At 48.1% G+C, this 18,156-nt stretch overlaps 1 protein-coding gene across 1 annotated transcript in view; it reads left to right on the top strand.

The window, feature by feature from the left end:
* LOC148144445 (uncharacterized) overlaps positions 1–18,156 on the top strand; it is a 248,217-nt gene that overhangs the window by 16,561 nt on the left and 213,500 nt on the right. The gene's annotated exons all lie outside the window — the stretch shown is intronic.

The raw sequence follows: 18,156 nt of genomic DNA, 5'->3' as shown, positions 1-18,156 counted from the left end.
TCCGGACCCGTCCAGCGAGGATGCTCGCAGAGTTCTGTGGGAGGACCTGCCGCAGCTCAGCCCGGAGGACGCCGGAAGGCTCGACGCTCCTGTCACCTTAGAGGAGCTGACCGGCGCCCTCGACCGGCTCTCGAGGGGCAAAACCCCGGGGCTGGACGGGCTGACTGTGGAGTTCTTCAGGGCGTTCTGGGACGTCCTGGGGAGTGACTACGCACAGGTCCTGGGGGAGTGTCTAAATGCCGGACTGCTGCCCCTTTCTTGGCGCAGGGCAGTCATCGTCCTGCTGCCAAAGAAGGGGGACCTTCGTTCTTTGAAGAACTGGCGTCCGGTCTCCCTCCTCAGCACGGATTACAAAATCTTTGCCAGGGTGATGTCTTCTCGCCTGGCCTCCGTGCTGGCCCACATGATTCGCCCGGACCAGTCCTACACGGTCCCGGGCCGGAGGAGACACGATAACGTCCACCTGGTCCGGGACCTGATCCATTTCTGTCGACGGGCTGGTCTGCCGAGCGCCTTCCTGTCTCTCGACCAGGAGAAGGCGTTCGACAGGGTCGATCACGAGTACCTGCTCGGGACTCTGCGGGCATTCGGGTTCGGGACGCAGTTCGTCGCCCGGATCCGACTTTTGTACACCGCCGCAGAGTGTCTGGTTAAAGTTAACGGGTCCCTGACGGCGCCCCTTCGCTTCGGGAGAGGAGTGCGTCAAGGCTGCCCCCTGTCCGGCCAGCTGTATTCCCTGTGCGTGGAGCCTTTCCTGCGCCTCTTGCGGAGGAGGTTGTCGGGGCTGGTTCTGCGCGGCGCGAGCACGGGGGTGGTCCTCTCGGCCTACGCCGACGACGTGCTCCTCACTTGCACCGACCCGGCTGACCTGGGGAGGATGCGCGAGTGCCAGGCCGTGTACTCGGCGGCGTCTTCCGCCAGGATCAACTGGGCCAAATGTTCCGGACTACTGGTCGGCCCGTGACAGGTGGACTCTCTGCCGGAGGAGTTACGGGGGTTCAGCTGGAGTACCACCCATCTCCTCTACCTGGGGGTCTACCTCGGCCCGGCTGAGGAATCCTGGCCGGCCAACTGGCAGGAGCTGGAGGCCAAAGTCTCGGCTCGCCTAGGCCGCTGGACAGGACTGCTCCGAGTGCTATCTTACAGGAGTCGAGTGCTGGTCATAAACCAGCTGGTGGCCGCCATGCTGTGGTACCGGCTGGTCACTTTGGTCCCTCCTCCTGGCTTTGTCGCTGACATCCAGAGAACGTTGGTCGATTTCTTCTGGGACAAAAAGATGCACTGGGTCGCCGCGCAGGTTCTGAGTCTCCCTATTGAGGAGGGTGGTCAGTCGCTGGTGTGCGTCCGCACCCAGGTCGCGACGTTCCGCCTTCAGACCTTGCGGCGATACCTTTACGTCGAGCCTCCTCCTAGGTGGTGCGCCCTGGCGACGTATTTTTTCCGCCAGGTGCGTAACCTCAACTACGACACGCAGCTCCTGTTCGTCGACCGTGACGGTTTGGAGGTCGCCCTCAAGACGCTGCCTGTCTTTTACCAGGACCTGATCACCGTCTGGAACATGGTCGAATCGCGTCGCGCCTACCCTCCGGCTGGAGTAGCGGCTGTCGTCAGGGAGCCGTTGCTCAGGAATCCGCACCTCCGTACTCACGGGTTCGAGTGGCTGTCGGAGGGGAGGGCCGCGGCGGCGAGGGTGACCAGGGTCGGGGACGTGCCGGGGGCCTGGGCTGGACGCTGCCGCAGGACATAGCAGGCAGGGCAGCGGTAGACGTCCAGTACGTGGCCACCGCCATCTGACGCCTTAAAACGGCGGTGCTCGGACCCGACGTAGTGCACCAGTTGGAGGACGCTCAGGTGTGCGGTGGGATCCCGTCCGCGCTCACCCCAGCCCGGACGGAATTTCACATTGGCCCCAAGGTCCCGTACTTCCCGCGGGAGCCTGTGCCCCACAACCTGAGCCGCCTCCGAGACTTTAATTTTGTTTTGTTTAGGGAGGTGAAAAGGAGAGCCCTGTACCGACTGCTGCTGCACACCATCCACCTCTTCTCCCTCATCCACCGTCCGGACACGCCTTGGCGTGCCCATTTGCCACCGGGCAGTGGGGATCCCCAGTGGAGGGCTCTCTACGCGGGAGTCCTCCCCCTTTCTCTCGGGGATCTGGGGTGGAGGGTGCTGCACGCAGCAGTCCCCTGCAACCGCAGGTTGCGGTGGTTCACGGACTCCCAGCCCAACTGCTTGTTCTGTGGCGCTGTGGAGTCCGTGGACCACGTGTATATTGGGTGTGGGCGTTTGCACTCCCTTTTTGATTTCCTTAAAAACCTTCTCCTCTGTTTTTGGCTGCACTTCAGTCCCACGCTCCTGATCTTTGGGCACCCGGTACGGAGGAAGGAGGGCAGGTCTGAAGATCTCCTCGTGGGTCTGCTCCTGGGCCTGGCCAAACTGGCCATCAACAGGTCCAGGCAGCGGGCCGTGGAGGGGGTCGTTAGGGCCGACTGCCTGCCCCTCTTCCGCGGTTACGTTAGGGCCCGGGTGTCCTTGGAGAAGGAGCACGCGGTGTCGACCAACACCCTGGAGTTGTTCAGGGAGAGGTGGGCGCCGCAGGGAGTGGAGTGCATCATTTCTCCCTCCAATTCTATTTTGATTTAGTCCCTACCCTCCCCTTCACTGTTTTGATCACACAGCACTGCCCTTTGAGAAGGGCAGTGTTTGTCACTGGCCACTCGGGTGTTTTCCTATCTTCCTGGTGGTGGAAATTGAATAAAGATTGGTGCACTTTGTGTCTTTCACTGTGTCTCACACCTGCACACACACACCATGGGTGCTGGGGATAAAATAAGCACTACCACACTTAGGTGGTAGTGTGGGGTTTAAAATAAAAAGAAACAAAAAAGAAAAAGAAAAAGAAAACAAGAGAAAAAAAAAATAAAGGTTACCTGAACTTACTTACTGCCAGGCTCAGACTCTCATTGAAAGTTTTGAGCTCCAAGAGGTTTTTGTTTTAAAGCAGCCTCCTGCATTTTTTTTGCAGCCTCCTGCACTGAGTTTCCAATGTCATGTATCAGATGGAGCAGTGAATGAGGAGCTAGTATCGTTAGAAATTGTAAATTTTTCGTGAGTGCAGGTACTGCATCATTTCATCAGCATTGTAAAGTTTACTGGCAGCACCCGGCGGTGTGGGTCGTGTTCACTAGGTACGCGTATCTTTACAATTAAGAATACCTAAAATGATATATTCAGAAACATAGTTGAAGTCTGAAAGCATGTTAAATTTTTTAAAAGAGCTGTTGAAACCTTTCTGAAACTTGCACTGAATTATATGCAGTTTAACCACAGCTCAGGACAGGTTGGAAGGGGTGAATGGCCTGTTCATAGTCTTGTGAAATTGGTTCTGACTGTGTAGAAATAAAGTCATAGAGTTGTACAGCATGGAAACAAACCCTTCAGTCCATGCCGACCAGATATTCTAACTTAACCTAGTGACCCATTTGCCAGAATTTGGCCAATGTCCCTCTAAACCCTTCTTATTCATATCCCCATCCAGATGCCTTTTAAATGCTGTAATTATATCGGCCTTCACCACTTCCTTTGGCAGCTCATTCCATAAACTCAGCACCCTCTGCGTGAAAAGGTTGCCCCTTAGGTCCCTCACAAATCTTCCACTCCCCCCACCCTAAATCTATGCCGTCTAGTTCTGGACTCCCCCCTACCCCCAAACTCATCTGATCTAAAAATAAGAGGTTAATAAGAGGGCACTGTACTTGAGAAGCCTCGATGTCCATCCAGATTGATTGTGGGTCAGACGTGACCCAATCGGCTATGTAGCTTAACAAGGAACTTAACTGAGACTTCCTAAAGTCTGGAAAGTCCAGCCCTCCCCCCTTGCCTGTGGAAGCTGTAGCTTCCTTAACTTAATGAGGGGCCGTCTAGGATTCCAGATGAAAGAACCCAACCAACCATACAATCTGCGCAGTGCCGGCCTCGGCAGTATCACCGGAAGCATTCTCATAGGGTATAAGAGACGGGGCAAGACATTCATTTTAATTAGGGCTATTCTACCGAGCCAGGAAATTGGAAGGTTTCCCCAACGATGAAGGCCCTATCTTACCCTTTCCAATAGATGCACAAAATTGACCTTGTATAGCTGGCCAAATACTGGGGTGATAAAAATGCCTAAGTATAATAAACCCTCCATCCAATAAGTGGGACATACTAGTGAGGCATGGCCTCTGATTTTGAAAAATTAATTTTGTAGCCTGAAAATGCACTAAATGCATTAATAACTTGGATTAAGTGAGGCTCGGACATCAGAGGATTACTAAGAAAAAGGAGATCATCATCTGCATATAGGGTAATTTTATGTTTATCTGTACCAACCCTCGGGGCCGTTATATTAGAGTCAGCCCGTATAGCTTCCACCATTTGCTCAATTATTAGCGCGAATAGCAATGGTGAGAGAGGACATCCCTGACGGCAGCCCCTACCCACACTGAAGCTATCCAAACCTAATTCATTGGTGATCACAACTGCTTTGGGATCATTATACAGTGTTGAGACCCATTTGGCAAATACGTTTCCAACGCCAAACCTTTCCAATGTATAGAACAGGTATGACCATTCAACCCTCTCGAATGCCTTCTCCACGTCCAATGAGACTACTATTCCCAGTATTTTTTCCTGATGACAGACTTGATTCACATTCAAGACCCTTCTAATATTATCAGATGATCTACGGCCTTTAATAAACCCAGTCTGCTCCTCTTTTATGATATATGGCAGTACCCTCTCTAGCCTCAATGCTAATGTTTTAGAGATAATTTTAAAATCTACAGTTAGCAAGGATATTGGTCTGTATGATGCACAATCTTCTGGATCCTTTCCTTTTTTGAGAATAAGGGAGATATTCACCTCTTTCAGTGAAGGCAGGAGGCAGCCCTGACTTATATGAGTAGTTATACATGTCCATAAGTGGGCCAGCTAATACTCCTGTGAACTCTTTGTAAAATTCAACCTGAAAGCCCTCTGGGCCAGGTGCCTTACCGCTCTGAAATTGCCTGATCGCGTCAAGTATTTCCTGGGTTGTTAGGGGAGCATTCAGGACCGATACCTGTTCCGGGGTTAAGTCCGGAAAGGCCAGGCTTTTAAAAAAGGACTGCATCCTCCTGGCTCTATCTTCACAATCCTGCGATCAGAATAAAACTTTCTGAAGATTGTGTTGATCCTTTTAGGATCATGAGTCAGAGTACCAGCACTTTCCCTGATAGCCGTGATAGCTTGAGGGGCCCTTTATTTCCTTGCGAGAAATGCTAAGCATCTACCAGGTTTATTGCCAAATTCATATAATCTTTGTTTTGCAAATAATATTTCCCTCTTTGCCATTTGGGTGAGCGCGGTATTCAGAGCTGTCCTAAAGACCGTAATCCTTTGTAATTTGGCAATAGAAGGTCTGTCAGCGTATGCTGTTTCAGCTGCTTTTAAGCGAGCAGCAAGTAGACGCTGTTGTTTTCCCTTTAATTTTTTCTGGGTCACCGAGTATGAAATGATCTCGCATAAGCTTCAATAGTCTCCCACATCATTGACGGGTTACTAGCCGTACCTGAATTAATTTCCAAGAAAGCTTTAAACTCGAGAAAAATATTTTGCAAATTTACTATCCTTCATTAAGAAGGAATCCATACGCCAATGTCAGGGGGATGCCTCATTGTTCCTAGCCTTGATTTCCATGTACACAACAGCGTGATCAGAAATTATCATATCACCTATTTTACAGGATGATATGGAATTTAAAAAAGTCGAGGGAGCAAAAAACATGTCAATTCTAGTGTGACATTTATGTGGATTAGAGTAAAAAGAGAAATCTCTGCCTTGCGGGTGGAGACACCTCCACACATCTATTAATCTTAATTCTTGATTCAAATCCGCCAATTGTCTAGATCTGGGGGATACACCCGCAGTACTCTTGGGTATCCTGTCTGTTTCCGGCTCCATAATGTATAATTGTATGACGAGCACCGAGAGCCATCAGTTTGGAGAAGGCTTCCTTTATAAATTTGAAAGGATGTGCCGGGGGACAATACTGGTTTAAAATCCCATATTCCTCTCCATTTATAAGGGCTTTAATTAGTATATATCGTCCAGATTCATCTTTTATCTGACTTAGGATTTTGAAAGGGAGATTCTTCCAGATAAGAATGACTACTCCTCTACTTTTTGAGCTGAAGGAAGAAAAGAAGGCCTGATCAAATCCACCCTGTTGTAATTTCAAATGTCCATTAACCAATAAATGGGTCTCCTGTAGGAGAGCTATATGAACCCTTTCTTTTTTGAGGTTTGATAATATTTTCTTCCCTTGGATTGGAGAATTATTCCCCTTGACATTCCAAGTGCACCATTTAATCGAATGACTAACCATAATCATCCAGGCAAGTCCGAGACCTCCCAGGAGGAGAAACACCATCCAAAACACCTCGAGCATAGACCATAGAAAATTCACAAAAATAGAGATTCTTTAATACACTCTCAATATAATAAAAAACTATTTGTAAATATAAAAACAAAAACATATTTAAACGGAGATTTTCCCCCTCGTTTCCAGGTTCCCTCGTTCCACTTCCTTTCCGAAAACCCATCATATCCTCTCCTGCCCAATGCCCCACCCTCGACCCAGGCACCCCATAATAAAGTGAAGAAAATTCAAGTGTACTACCAAGCTAAAGTTAACAGTGAGTACCCTACCCTCCTCCCCCTCCCCACCCACCCCAACACCTAGATATATTTGGTGATGTTACCACGTATAAACATATAAAACTATACAAAATTACAGTCTCAACAGGTAATAATTATGGTAATAACAGGTAATAACAGGTAACAAAATAAAATGGGGGGAAAACAACCCCGCTTTAAGAGAAAAAATAAGACAAAGCAGAGACCCCTCCTCACCTAAATCTACTAGACCACCCAGCATATATATATTTACAAAAAAGGGGAAAATCGCAGAGTGGAGTACAAATAAGCCGCCCCTCCCTACTCCCCAGAGATAATATTAAGCAATAAAGTAATAAAAGAGAAAAAAGGTTGAACAGGAGAAGGGGGAGGGCAGAACAACATCATTCACCACACGAGTTAACTCTTACAATTTATCTAAGAGAGTCCAAAAATTCCTTGGCGTTCTCCGGCAATCCAAAGTTATACATTGATCCTTCGTGGCTAAAATGTAGCGTTGCTGGGTAGCGCAGGGAGTACTGAATGTTTAAATCCCTTAAACGCCCTCCTCTTTTGGACCAGAGCTGGGGAAAAGTCCTGAAACAGCATAATCTTGGATCCTTTGTAAATCATGGCTTGGGGATCTTTCCCAAGATTTCTGGAAGCTTCCAGGAGCATCTGCTTCTCATAACAGCACTGCAGCCGGAACAGGACCGGGTGGGGGCGCTGGTCCAAGCCGGGCCTGTGTATTGCAACCCGGTGGGCCCATTCTACCCTGATCTGGCCTGATCCAGCCTCCAGATTCAATAACTGTGGAAGCCACTGCTCCAGAAACATTGTAAGCTGGCCTTCCTCTTCCCCTTCGGGAAGGCCCAGCAAACAAATATTTTTTCGACGACCTCGATTTGAGGTTGGTGATGTGATCTTCCAAGGCCCGGACTCGCTGTTCGAGAGTCCAGACCCGACCCACGGCTGATTCTGCAGCAGCCTCGGAGGTCGCGGCCTTTAGCTCCGCCCCTCCGACTCGATGTTCGATTCTTTCAATATCTCGGTCATGCTTCTGCAGCGCGACCGAGAGCGACTCCCACCTGCTCCTGGACTCTTCTATGAAGGTGTCGATCTTCTCTTCAAGCTTAGAAATCACTGCAACAAGGCTCACCACCATAGTTAAGTCCCCTGGGGCAACTGCAGACGCCTCTGCTGCAGCTGGGGAGGGGTTCCTGCGTGCTGCAAGCTGCGGGCATTCTTTCCTTTAGTCATTTTAATGGGGCACTAAACTGCTCAAGCTTGGTGCAAAATAACTAGTGTATTTAAATAAAAGCTATTGAAGTGATTTTGAAGTGGTGGAGACAGGCAGCCCACTTTGCCTGAGTCTTCGGCAGAACACTACAGACTCAAGACTTGCTGAGTCGCCGCCATCTTGGATCTCCCCCGCCCAGATGCACCTTAAATGAATCTACTGTCCCTGCCTCTACTTCTCCTGATAATGCATTCCAGACATCTATCACCCTCTGAGTAAAGTACTTTCTGTGTGCATCTCCAACATGATGTCCCAACTCCTGTACTCAGCATGTGAACAATGAATTCTGGATTAGTGGTGCTGAAAGAGCACAGCAGTTCAGGCAGCATCCAAGGAGCAGTAAAATCGACGTTTCGGGCAAAAGCTCTTCATCAGGAATAAAGGCAGAGAGCCTGAAGCATGGAGAGATAAGCTAGAGGAGGGTGGGGGTGGGGAGAAAGTAGCATAGAGTACAATAGGTGAGTGGGGGAGGGGATGAAGCTGATAGTTCGGGGGGAGGGTGGAGTGGATAGGTGGAAAAGAAGATAGGCAGGTAGGACAAGTCATGGAGACAGTGCTGAGCTGGAAGTTTGGAACTCGGGTGAGGTGGGGGAAGGGGAAATGAGGAAACTGTTGAAGTCCACATTGATGCCCTGGGGTTGAAGTGTTCCGAGGCAGAAGATGAGGCATTCTTCCTCCAGGCGTCTGGTCGTGAGGAAGCGGCGGTGAAAGAGGCCCAGGACCTTCATGTCCTCGGCAGAGTGGGAGGGGGAGTTGAAATGTTGAGCCACGGGGTGGTGTGGTTGATTGGTACGGGTGTCCCGGAGATGTTCCCAAAAGCACTCTGCTAGGAGGCGTCCAGTCTCCCTAATGTAGAGGAGACTGCATCGGGAGCAACGGATACAATAAATGATGATAGTGGATGTGCAGGTAAAACTTTGGATGTGGAAGGCTCCTTTAGGGCCTTGAATGGAGGTGAGGGAGGTGGTGTGGGCACAGGTTTTGCAGTTCCTGCGGTGACAGGAGAAGGTGCCAGGATGGGAGGGTGGGTTGGAGGGGGCGCGTGGACCTGACCAGGCAGTCACGGAGGGAACGATCTTTGCGGAAGGCCGAAAGGGGAGGGAAATATATCCCTGGTGGTGGGGTCTTTTTGGAGGTGGCAGAAATGTCGGCGGATGATTTGGTTTATGTAAAGGTTGGTAGGATGGAAGGTGAGCACCAGGGGCGTTCTGTCCTTGTTACGGTTGGAGGGGTAGGGGCGGAAGCGCGGGATGTGGACGAGATGCGTTGGAGGGCTCTAAAGAAGGAGGCCATCTGGTATGTTCTGTGGTGGAACTGGTCCTCCTGGGAGCAGATACGGCGGAGGTGGAGGAATTGGGAATAAGGGATGGCATTTTTGCAAGAGGTAGGTTTTACCTATGTGAACAATGAAGGCAAGTGTGCGGAACACCTTCTTCACCCCCGTCTACCAGTGATGGAACTTTCAAGAACAATGAACCCAAACACCCCCGGGTCTCTGTTCTACAACACGACCCAGGCCCTAACATTACCTGTACAAATCTTGCCCTCCTTTATTTTAGTAAAATGCCACCCCTCACTTATATCCATACCTCTCTCATACACACGCTCTCTCTCAGACATACACATACACCACCCTCTCAACACACTCACCCTCTCGCAGGCTCATTCTCCATCACAATCACACTTTATCAAGCATGCACACATGCAAATACACACTCACTGATGCACAGTCTTATACACAAACTCACATACAAAGGCATTTTGCCCAAAACATCGATTTTCCTGCTCCTCAGATGCTGCCTGACTTGCTGTGCTTTTCCAGCACCACTCTAATCTAGACTATTCCATAGATTCACAACCCTCTGGGAAAAGCACTTCCTCCTCATTTGTCTGAAAGCTCCTCCCTCTAAATTTAAGGCCTAGTCTCTCACACCAGCAGAAATTACCGCACAGGGTAGGGCTTCATCCCCACAGTGCAATGACATTGGGAAGATGTTTCCATTGTGGGAGAGACTAGGACCAGAGGACACAGCTTTAAAAATAAAAGGAAGACCTTTAGGAACAGAGATAAGCGATGTCACCTTTTCTGCCGACAGCGAGGAGCATGGACAAGGTTTTGGGTGACACCAGCGAGCAGGTGCGCGGTACAGACACAATATGCTGTGGCGATGCTGGTGTTATTGACAGATTTTAAGTATTCAAATGCCAAGAGGAGAACTAAAGGGTAGAGCCACAGTTCTCTTTCCCCATGTGGCTCTTATAGCTATTGCATTTTCTCTGGCTGCTCAACTTTTTTTTAAATGTCTTTTCGTCAGTGTAGGGGTGAGGTTCACAACTAGAGGGCATAGGTTTAGGTTTAGGTTTAGGGTGAGAGCAGAAAGATATTAAAGGTACCTGAGGGGCAACTTTTCCATGCAGAGGGTGGTGCATGTATGGAATGAACTGCCGGAGGAAGTAGTGGAAGCCGGTATAATTACAGCATTTAAAACACATCTAGATGGGTATATGAATAGGAAGGGATTAGAGGGATATGAGCAAAGTGCTGGCAAATAGATTAATTTAGGATATCTGGTTGGCATGGACAGGTTGGACCGAATGGGTCTTTTTCCGTGCTGTACATCTCTGTGACTCTAAATAATAAATTCTACTTCTCCAAATAACAAACTATATCCATGTTAACCAGGCTTAGTGCACCACATGCTTTACTAACCATTCGCAGAGACCCCTCCTCATCTAAATCTACTAGACCACCAGGCCTATATATATTTACAAAAAAGGGAAAAAAAATCGCAGAGTGGAGAACAAATAAGCAGCCCCCCCCTCCCTACTCCCCAGAGATAATATTAAGCAATAAAGTCGTAAAAGAGAAAAAAAGAGTGAACAGGAGAAGGGGGAGGGCAGAACAACATCATTCACCACACGAGTTAACTCTTACAATTTATCTAAGAGAGTCCAAACATTCCTTGGCCTTCTCCGGCAATCCAAAGTTATACACGGACCCTTCGTGGCTAAAACGTAGCGCTGCTGGGTAGCACTGAATGTTTAAATCCCTTAAACGCCCTCCTCTTTTGGACCAGAGCTGGGGGAAAGTCCTGAAACAGCATAATCTTGGATCCTTTGTAAATCATGGCTTGGGGATCTTTCCCAAGATTTCTGGAAGCTTCCAGGAGCATCTGCTTCTCCTAAAAGCACTGCAGCCAGAACAGGACCGGGTGGGGGCGCTGGTCCAAGCCAGGCCTGTGTATTGCAACCCGGTGGGCCCATTTTACCCTGACCTGGCCTGATCCAGCCTCCAGATTCAATAACTGCGGAAGCCACTGCTCCAGAAACATTGCAAGCTGGCCTTCCTCTTCCCATTCGGGAAGGCCCAGCAAACGAATATTTTCTCGACGACCTCGATTTTTGAGGTTGTTGATGTGATCTTCCAAGGCCCGGATTCACTGTTCGAGAGTCCAGACCCGACCCATGGCTGATTCTGCAGCAGCCTCGGAGGTCGCGGCCTTTAGCTCCGCCCCTCCGACTCGATGTTCGATTCTTTCAATATCTCGGTTGTGCTTCTGCAGCACTGCACCAAGGCTCACCACCATAGTTAAGTACCCTGGGGCAGTTGCGGACGCCTCTGCTGCAGCTGGGGTGGGGTTCCTATGTGCTGCGAGTATTCTTTAGTCATTTTAATGGGGCACTAAATTGCTCAAGTTTGGTGCAAAATAACTAGCTGTATTTAAATAAAAGCTATTTAAATGATTTGGCAGGTGTGGTGGAGGCAGGCAGCCCACTTTGCCTGAGTCTTGGGCAGAGCACTACAGACTCAGACTTGCTGGGTCGCCGCCATCTTTGATCTTCCCCACCCAGATGCACCTTAAATGAATCTACCGTCCCTGCCTCTACTTCTGCTGTCAAAGCATTCCAGACATCTATCACCCTCTGAGTAAAGTACTTTCTGTGTGCATCTCCAACATGATGTCCCAACTCCTGTACTTAGCATGTGAACAATGAAGACAAGTGTGCGAAACACCTTCTTCACCCCCGTCTACCAGTGATGGAACTTTCAAGAACAATGAACCTGAACACCCCCGGGTCTCTGTTCTACAACATGACCCAGGCCCTGACATTACCTGTACAAGTCCTGCCCTCCTTTATTTTAGTAAAATGCAACCCCTCACTTATATCCATACCTCTCTCAGACATACACATACACCATCCTCTCAACACACACATTCTCCATCACAATCACACTTTATCAAGCATGCACACATGCAAATACACACTCACTGATGCACAGTCTTATACACAAACTCACATACAAACACACTTTCCTGATGAAAGGCTTTTCCCCCGAAACGTTGATTTTCCTGCTCCTCGGATGCTGCCTGACTTGCTGCAACACCACACTCTCGAACCTAAACTCATTACCCTTTAGTTCTGGGCTCCCCCATCCAAAGGAAAATACCATGTCTAGTTACCCTATCCATGTCCCTCATGATGATATAAAAGCATATAAGGTCACTCCTCAGACTCTGGCAAGCTACGGAAAACAGTCCCAGCCTATCCTTATGTCTCTCCTCACCCAGGTAACCAAGACACATACCTGAGGTCGCAAAGTCTGCTCCCTCCCTGGATTCACTCCAGTTGCTACAAGTGAGCCTGCTCCGCAATCATTAAGATCATGGCTGATCTATCCATCGTCTCATCTCCTCCTCCCTGCACTGTCACAAGGAACCCCTTAATTCCCCTACCAGGCAAAAACCCACCTAACTGTGTCTTGAATATACTTAATGAAGCTGCCTCTATTGCTTCCTTGGCCAGAGAGTATTCCATAGATTTTGATGAAGGCCTTTTGCCCAAAACATCGATTTTCCTGCTCCTCGGATGCTGCCTGACTTGCTGTGCTTTTCCAGCACCACTCTAATCTACACTACTCCATAGATTCATGACCCTCTGGGAAAAGCAGTTCCTCCTCATCTGTCTGAAAGCTCCTCCCCTGTCTGAAAGCTCCTCCCTCTAACCTTGAGGCCTAGTCTCACCCACCAGCAGAAATTACCAGGCAGGATAGGGCTTCATCCCCACAGTGCAATGACATTGGGAAGATGTTTCCATTGGTAGGAGAGACTAGGACCAGAGGGCATAGCTTTAAGAATAAAAGGAAGACCTTTAGGAACAGAGATAAGCGATGTCACCCTTTCTGCCAACAGCGAGGAGCATGGACAATGTGTTAGTGACACCAGCGAGCAGGTGCACTGCTGTTCACACCGAGGAGCAGACACAATATGCTCTGTGGCGATGCTGGTGTTATAGACAGATGTTAAGTGTTCAAATGCCAATAGGAGAAATAAAGGGTAGAGCCACAGTTCTTTTTCCCCATGTGGCTCAACATTTTATAGCTTTTGCATTTTGTCTGGCTGCTCAACTATTTTTTAAATGTCTTTTCGTCAGTGTAGGGGTGAGGCTTACAACTAGAGGGCATAGGTTTAGGGTGAAGTAGAAAGATAGTAAAGGTACCTAAGGGGCAACTTTTCCATGCAGAGGGTGGTGCATGTATAGAATGAACTGCCAGAGGAAGTAGTGGAGGCCGGTATAATTACAGCATTTAAAACATATCTGGATGGGTATATGAATAGGAAGGGATTAGAAGGACATGAGCCAAGTGTTGGCAAATGGGACTAGATTAATTTAGGATATCTGGTTGGCATGGACAGGTTGGACCGAATGGGTCTGTTTCCGTGCTGTACATCTCTGTGACTCTACTTTTCCAAATAACAAACTATATCCATGTTAACAAGGCTTAGTGCACCACATCCTTTACTAACCATTCTCAACAGGTCCTTTCCCTTCAATAACTGAGGAACATAGACATGCTGGTGCATAGTGTCCTTGACTGGACTGGACGGGACGGGACGCTAGTGAAGGAGATTATGCACCAGAATGCTCACCGGCTCCTGCCTGCTGTACAGCCGGCCGGTGTGGCCGTGACACAGCAGCTGCGCCAGGAAGGCGGCGGTGCCCAGTGACGGGTGTCTGCCCCGGGCCGCACGGCGCCATTTTCCTAACGGCCGCCCTCCCGCCGCTTCCCTGCTCGAGCGCCTTCTCCTCCCAACCGCCTTCGCCCCCGCGTGACGTCTGCACGGGGGGATGGGCGGGGCCGGGGGAGCCTCACCGTCACCAAGCAACAGCCACCTCGCGCTACAACTGCTCATTCACAAAAACAAACTCTCCTGTCTCGCTCTGCAGCTGCAGGGGGGACACTGCCACGTTTCCAGGAGCCCTGTCTACATTGGGAAAGCTCACGGCTCAATTTAAACAGAGATTCCGACATCTAACGGAACGGCGTCATATCGAAAGGGGGCAATCTGCATTTTAAAGGGACATGGACATTTTAACTGGTATTTCTGCAAATAAAGAGATGTAAATAAAGAGATTACATTTCAAAGGGATGTGGACACACTCAAAGGGATATCTTAATATGTAAAGTGACGCAGTTATATCTAAATGAATCTACATTTCGAAGAGACATTGCCCTATTTATAAGCAGAAATATCCCTTTAAGAGACAATAGGTGTGAATTCTGTCCGTGTCCGAATGTTGAGTCAGACTGACATTTTTCTTAGAAAAGCTGTGCATTTAAATTACATTTTTGAGAAGGTAAGTTATAGATTTGGGTGTAGGTTAGGGAGAATTGGCTGTGCTAAGTTACCCATAGTGACCAGGGATGTACAGGTTAGGGTGGCTTGGCCATGGGAAATACGGAGTAAGGGTTTGGGTATGGGTGGGATACTGTTCAGAGGGACAGAGTGAAATAGATGGGCTGAATGGCCTTGCCTGCATTTGGCCCATATCCCTCTAAACCTTTCTATTCAGATACCCATCCAAATGCTGTTTAAATGTTGTAAATGTACCTGCACCTACCACATCCTCAGCAAGTTCATTCCACATGCAACTCACTCTCTTTCAAAATCCCCTCCGGTTCCTTTTAAATCTCTCTCCTTACATTTAAAAAAAATGCCCCCCCCTAGTTTCGAGCTCCCCGACGCTAAGCAAGAGCATTTGCTATTCATGTTACCTCCACTCCTCATGATTTTATCAATCTCAATGAGGTCGCTCCCCAACCTCCTGTGCTCCAGTGAATAAAGTCCCAGCCTCTCCTTACAAACTCAAACCCTGCAGTCCTTACAACATCCTGGTAAATCTTTATTAAACCCTCTCTAATAGTATTCTTCCAATTACAGGGCCACCAGAACTGTACTCAGTACTCTGAAAGTGGCCTCACCAACATCTTGTACAACCTCAACATGATGTCCCAACCCCTATACTCAATGGTGTGAACAATGAAGGCAATGTTGTGAAATGCCACCTTAACCACCCTGTCTAGCAGTGATGCAACTTCCAAAGAACTATGTACCTGAACACCTCCCGCCCATGTCTGTCTGTTCTATAACACGACTCATGGTCCGACCATTAACTGTACAACCCCTTGCTTTTATTAAGCCTCTCTCTCCCACACACATCCTCTACCTCTCAGACAGACAGACACCCCTCAACACTCTGTCACACTCACAGCCTCATACTCCATCACACTCTCACTTTCCCAAGCATATACACACACACACTTCTGCACACTCTCACACGCACACACACACTACTCTTTGGGGTGAAATTGTATTGGCAGAATTATATTTGCAGATAGATTCAATTTTGTTCAAAAAGCACACAATCTGCAGGCAGTCAATGCATGTAATATTTTACAAATTCTGACTTTGGAAACAGAACCAGTCTGATTCAAGATTGGAATACTGACAGACTCAAATCTCACACCTTTAATGCATTGACTGCAGAGATGTCTTTTTTTCATAAAACCTTAAGTCATCTCAAGAACATTGTTACATATTAATGAACCAAAGCCCGCACCCATTCTAAGAGGTGAAGACTATCTAAGTTTGTTCAATATTTTCTATCAGTTTCATGACACTGATCTTTTGATATACGTTCTGTGTCTTATGATGCTGTTCCATGAGGCTTATGTGTCGATGAGGCAAGATGGTACAGATGAGGCGATAGAGAATTACAGATCACTGAGGAAGGATTTAAAGAGAGAGTTAAGAAGAGAAAAGAGAGGGCACGAGCAGTCTTTAGCAAATAGAATAAAGGAGAACCCTAAAGCTTTCTATAGGTATGTGAGGAATAAAAGGATGATTAGGGTAGGAATAGAGCCAAAGACAGAAGTGGGAAGTTGAGTGTGGAGATTGTAGAGATCGGAGAGGTGCTAAATGAACATTTCTCATCGGTGTTCACTCTGGAAAAGAATGAGGTACGAGATATTAGACTTGAAAGGATCGAGGTTAGTTACACACAGGTGTTATCAATTCGAGAAGGAGTGAAAGTAGACAAGTCCCCTGGGCTGGATGGGATTTATCCGAGGATTCTCTGGGAAGCTAGGGAGGAGATAGCAGAGCCTTTGGCTTTGATATTGGAGTCATCGTTATCTACGGGTTTAGTACCCGAGGACTGGAGGATTGCAAATATTATGCCCTTGTTCAAGTAGGGCAGCAGAGATGACCCAGGTAATTATAGACCAGTGAGCCTTACATCTATTGTAGAAAAGATTTTGGAAAGGATTATAAGAGAAGATTTAAAATCATCTAGTAAGCAACAATTTGATTTCAGATAGTCAACATGGTTTCGTCGAGGGTAGGTCACGTTTCACAAACCTCATTGAGTTCTTTGAGAAGGTGACCAAGCATGTAGATGAGGGTAGGGCAGTTGGTGTGGTATACTTGGACTTCAGTAAAACCTTTGATAAGGTTCCACATGGGAGGCTGATGGAGAAAATGCAGAGGCATGAAATTGAGGGTGATTTAGCAGTTTGGATTAGAAACTGGAAGAAGGCAGCGAGTGGTGGTTGATGGAAAATATTCAGTCTGGAGTCCGGTTACTAGTTTCAGGACCACTGCTGTTTGTAATTTTTATAACTGACTTAGACACAGGCATAGGTGGACGGATTAGTAAATTTGCAGACGACACTAAAGTTGGTGGAGTCCTGGACAGTTTGGAAGAATGTTACAGGTTGCAGGGGGAAATTTGGATAAACTGCAGAATTGGGCTGAGAGGTGGCAAATGGAGTTCAATGCAGCTAAATGCGAGGTGATGCACTTTGGGAAGAATAACAGGATGGCAGAGTACTTGGTCAATGTAAAGATTCTTGGTAGTGTGGATGTGCAGAGGGATCTTGGAGTCCATGTGCGTAGATCCTTGAAAGTTGCCACCCAGGTGGATAGTGCTGTGAAGAAGGCATACGGTGTGTTAGGTTTCATTGGTAGAGGGATTGAGTTCCGGAACCGCAATATCATGCTGCAACTATACAAAACGCTGATGCGGCCACCCTTGGAATATTGTGTACAGTTCTGGTCACCCAATTACAGAAAGGATGTGGAAGCACTGGAAAAGCAGAGGAGATTTACCAGGATGTTGCCTGGTCTGGAGGGAAGGTTTTATGACGAAAGGCTGAGAGACTTGGGCCTTTTCTCATTGGAAAGAAGGCGGCTAAGGGGGGGATTTGATAGGGACATACAAGATGATCAGAGGATTAGATAGGGTAGACAGAGAAAGACTTTTTCCGAGGATGATCACGTCAGCGTGTACGAGGGGGCATAACTACAAATTGAGGGGTGACAGCTTTAAGACAGATGTCAGAGACAAGTTCTTTACACGGAGAGTGGTAAGGGAGGGGAATGCCCTACCTGCTAAGGTCGTCAACTCAGCCACATTAGGGAGATTTAAACAATCCTTACATAAGTGCATGGATGATTTTGGGATAGTGTAGGGGAACGAGCTGAGAATAGTTCGCAGGTCGACGCAACATCGAGGGCCGAAGGGCCTGTTCTGTGTTGGATTGTTCTATGTTCTTTGTTCTATGTTCTAAACTTAGTGCAGGAGGCTGAAAGAAATGAGCAGCTTTAAAACAAAAACCTCTTGGAGCTCAAAGCTTTCAATGAGAGTCTGAGCCCGGTGGTAAGTTCAGGTAACCTTTATTGCAACCCAACTTTGTTACAGCTTGAGATCCCCCCAGCAAAAAGGCAGAGAAAAAGTAGTTTTTGAACAGCTCAAGGTGAAAGTGCACACACCACACCTCCCCTCCTCCCCCGACACCACACTTCCCCTCCTACTCA

The sequence above is a fragment of the Chiloscyllium plagiosum genome, unplaced genomic scaffold, assembly GCF_037043375.1.
Source record: "Chiloscyllium plagiosum isolate Xiang-an unplaced genomic scaffold, Cpla_swu_hap1 HiC_scaffold_27, whole genome shotgun sequence".
Taxonomy (NCBI): domain Eukaryota; kingdom Metazoa; phylum Chordata; class Chondrichthyes; order Orectolobiformes; family Hemiscylliidae; genus Chiloscyllium; species Chiloscyllium plagiosum.
This window is presented reverse-complemented; position numbering and strand designations above follow the sequence as displayed.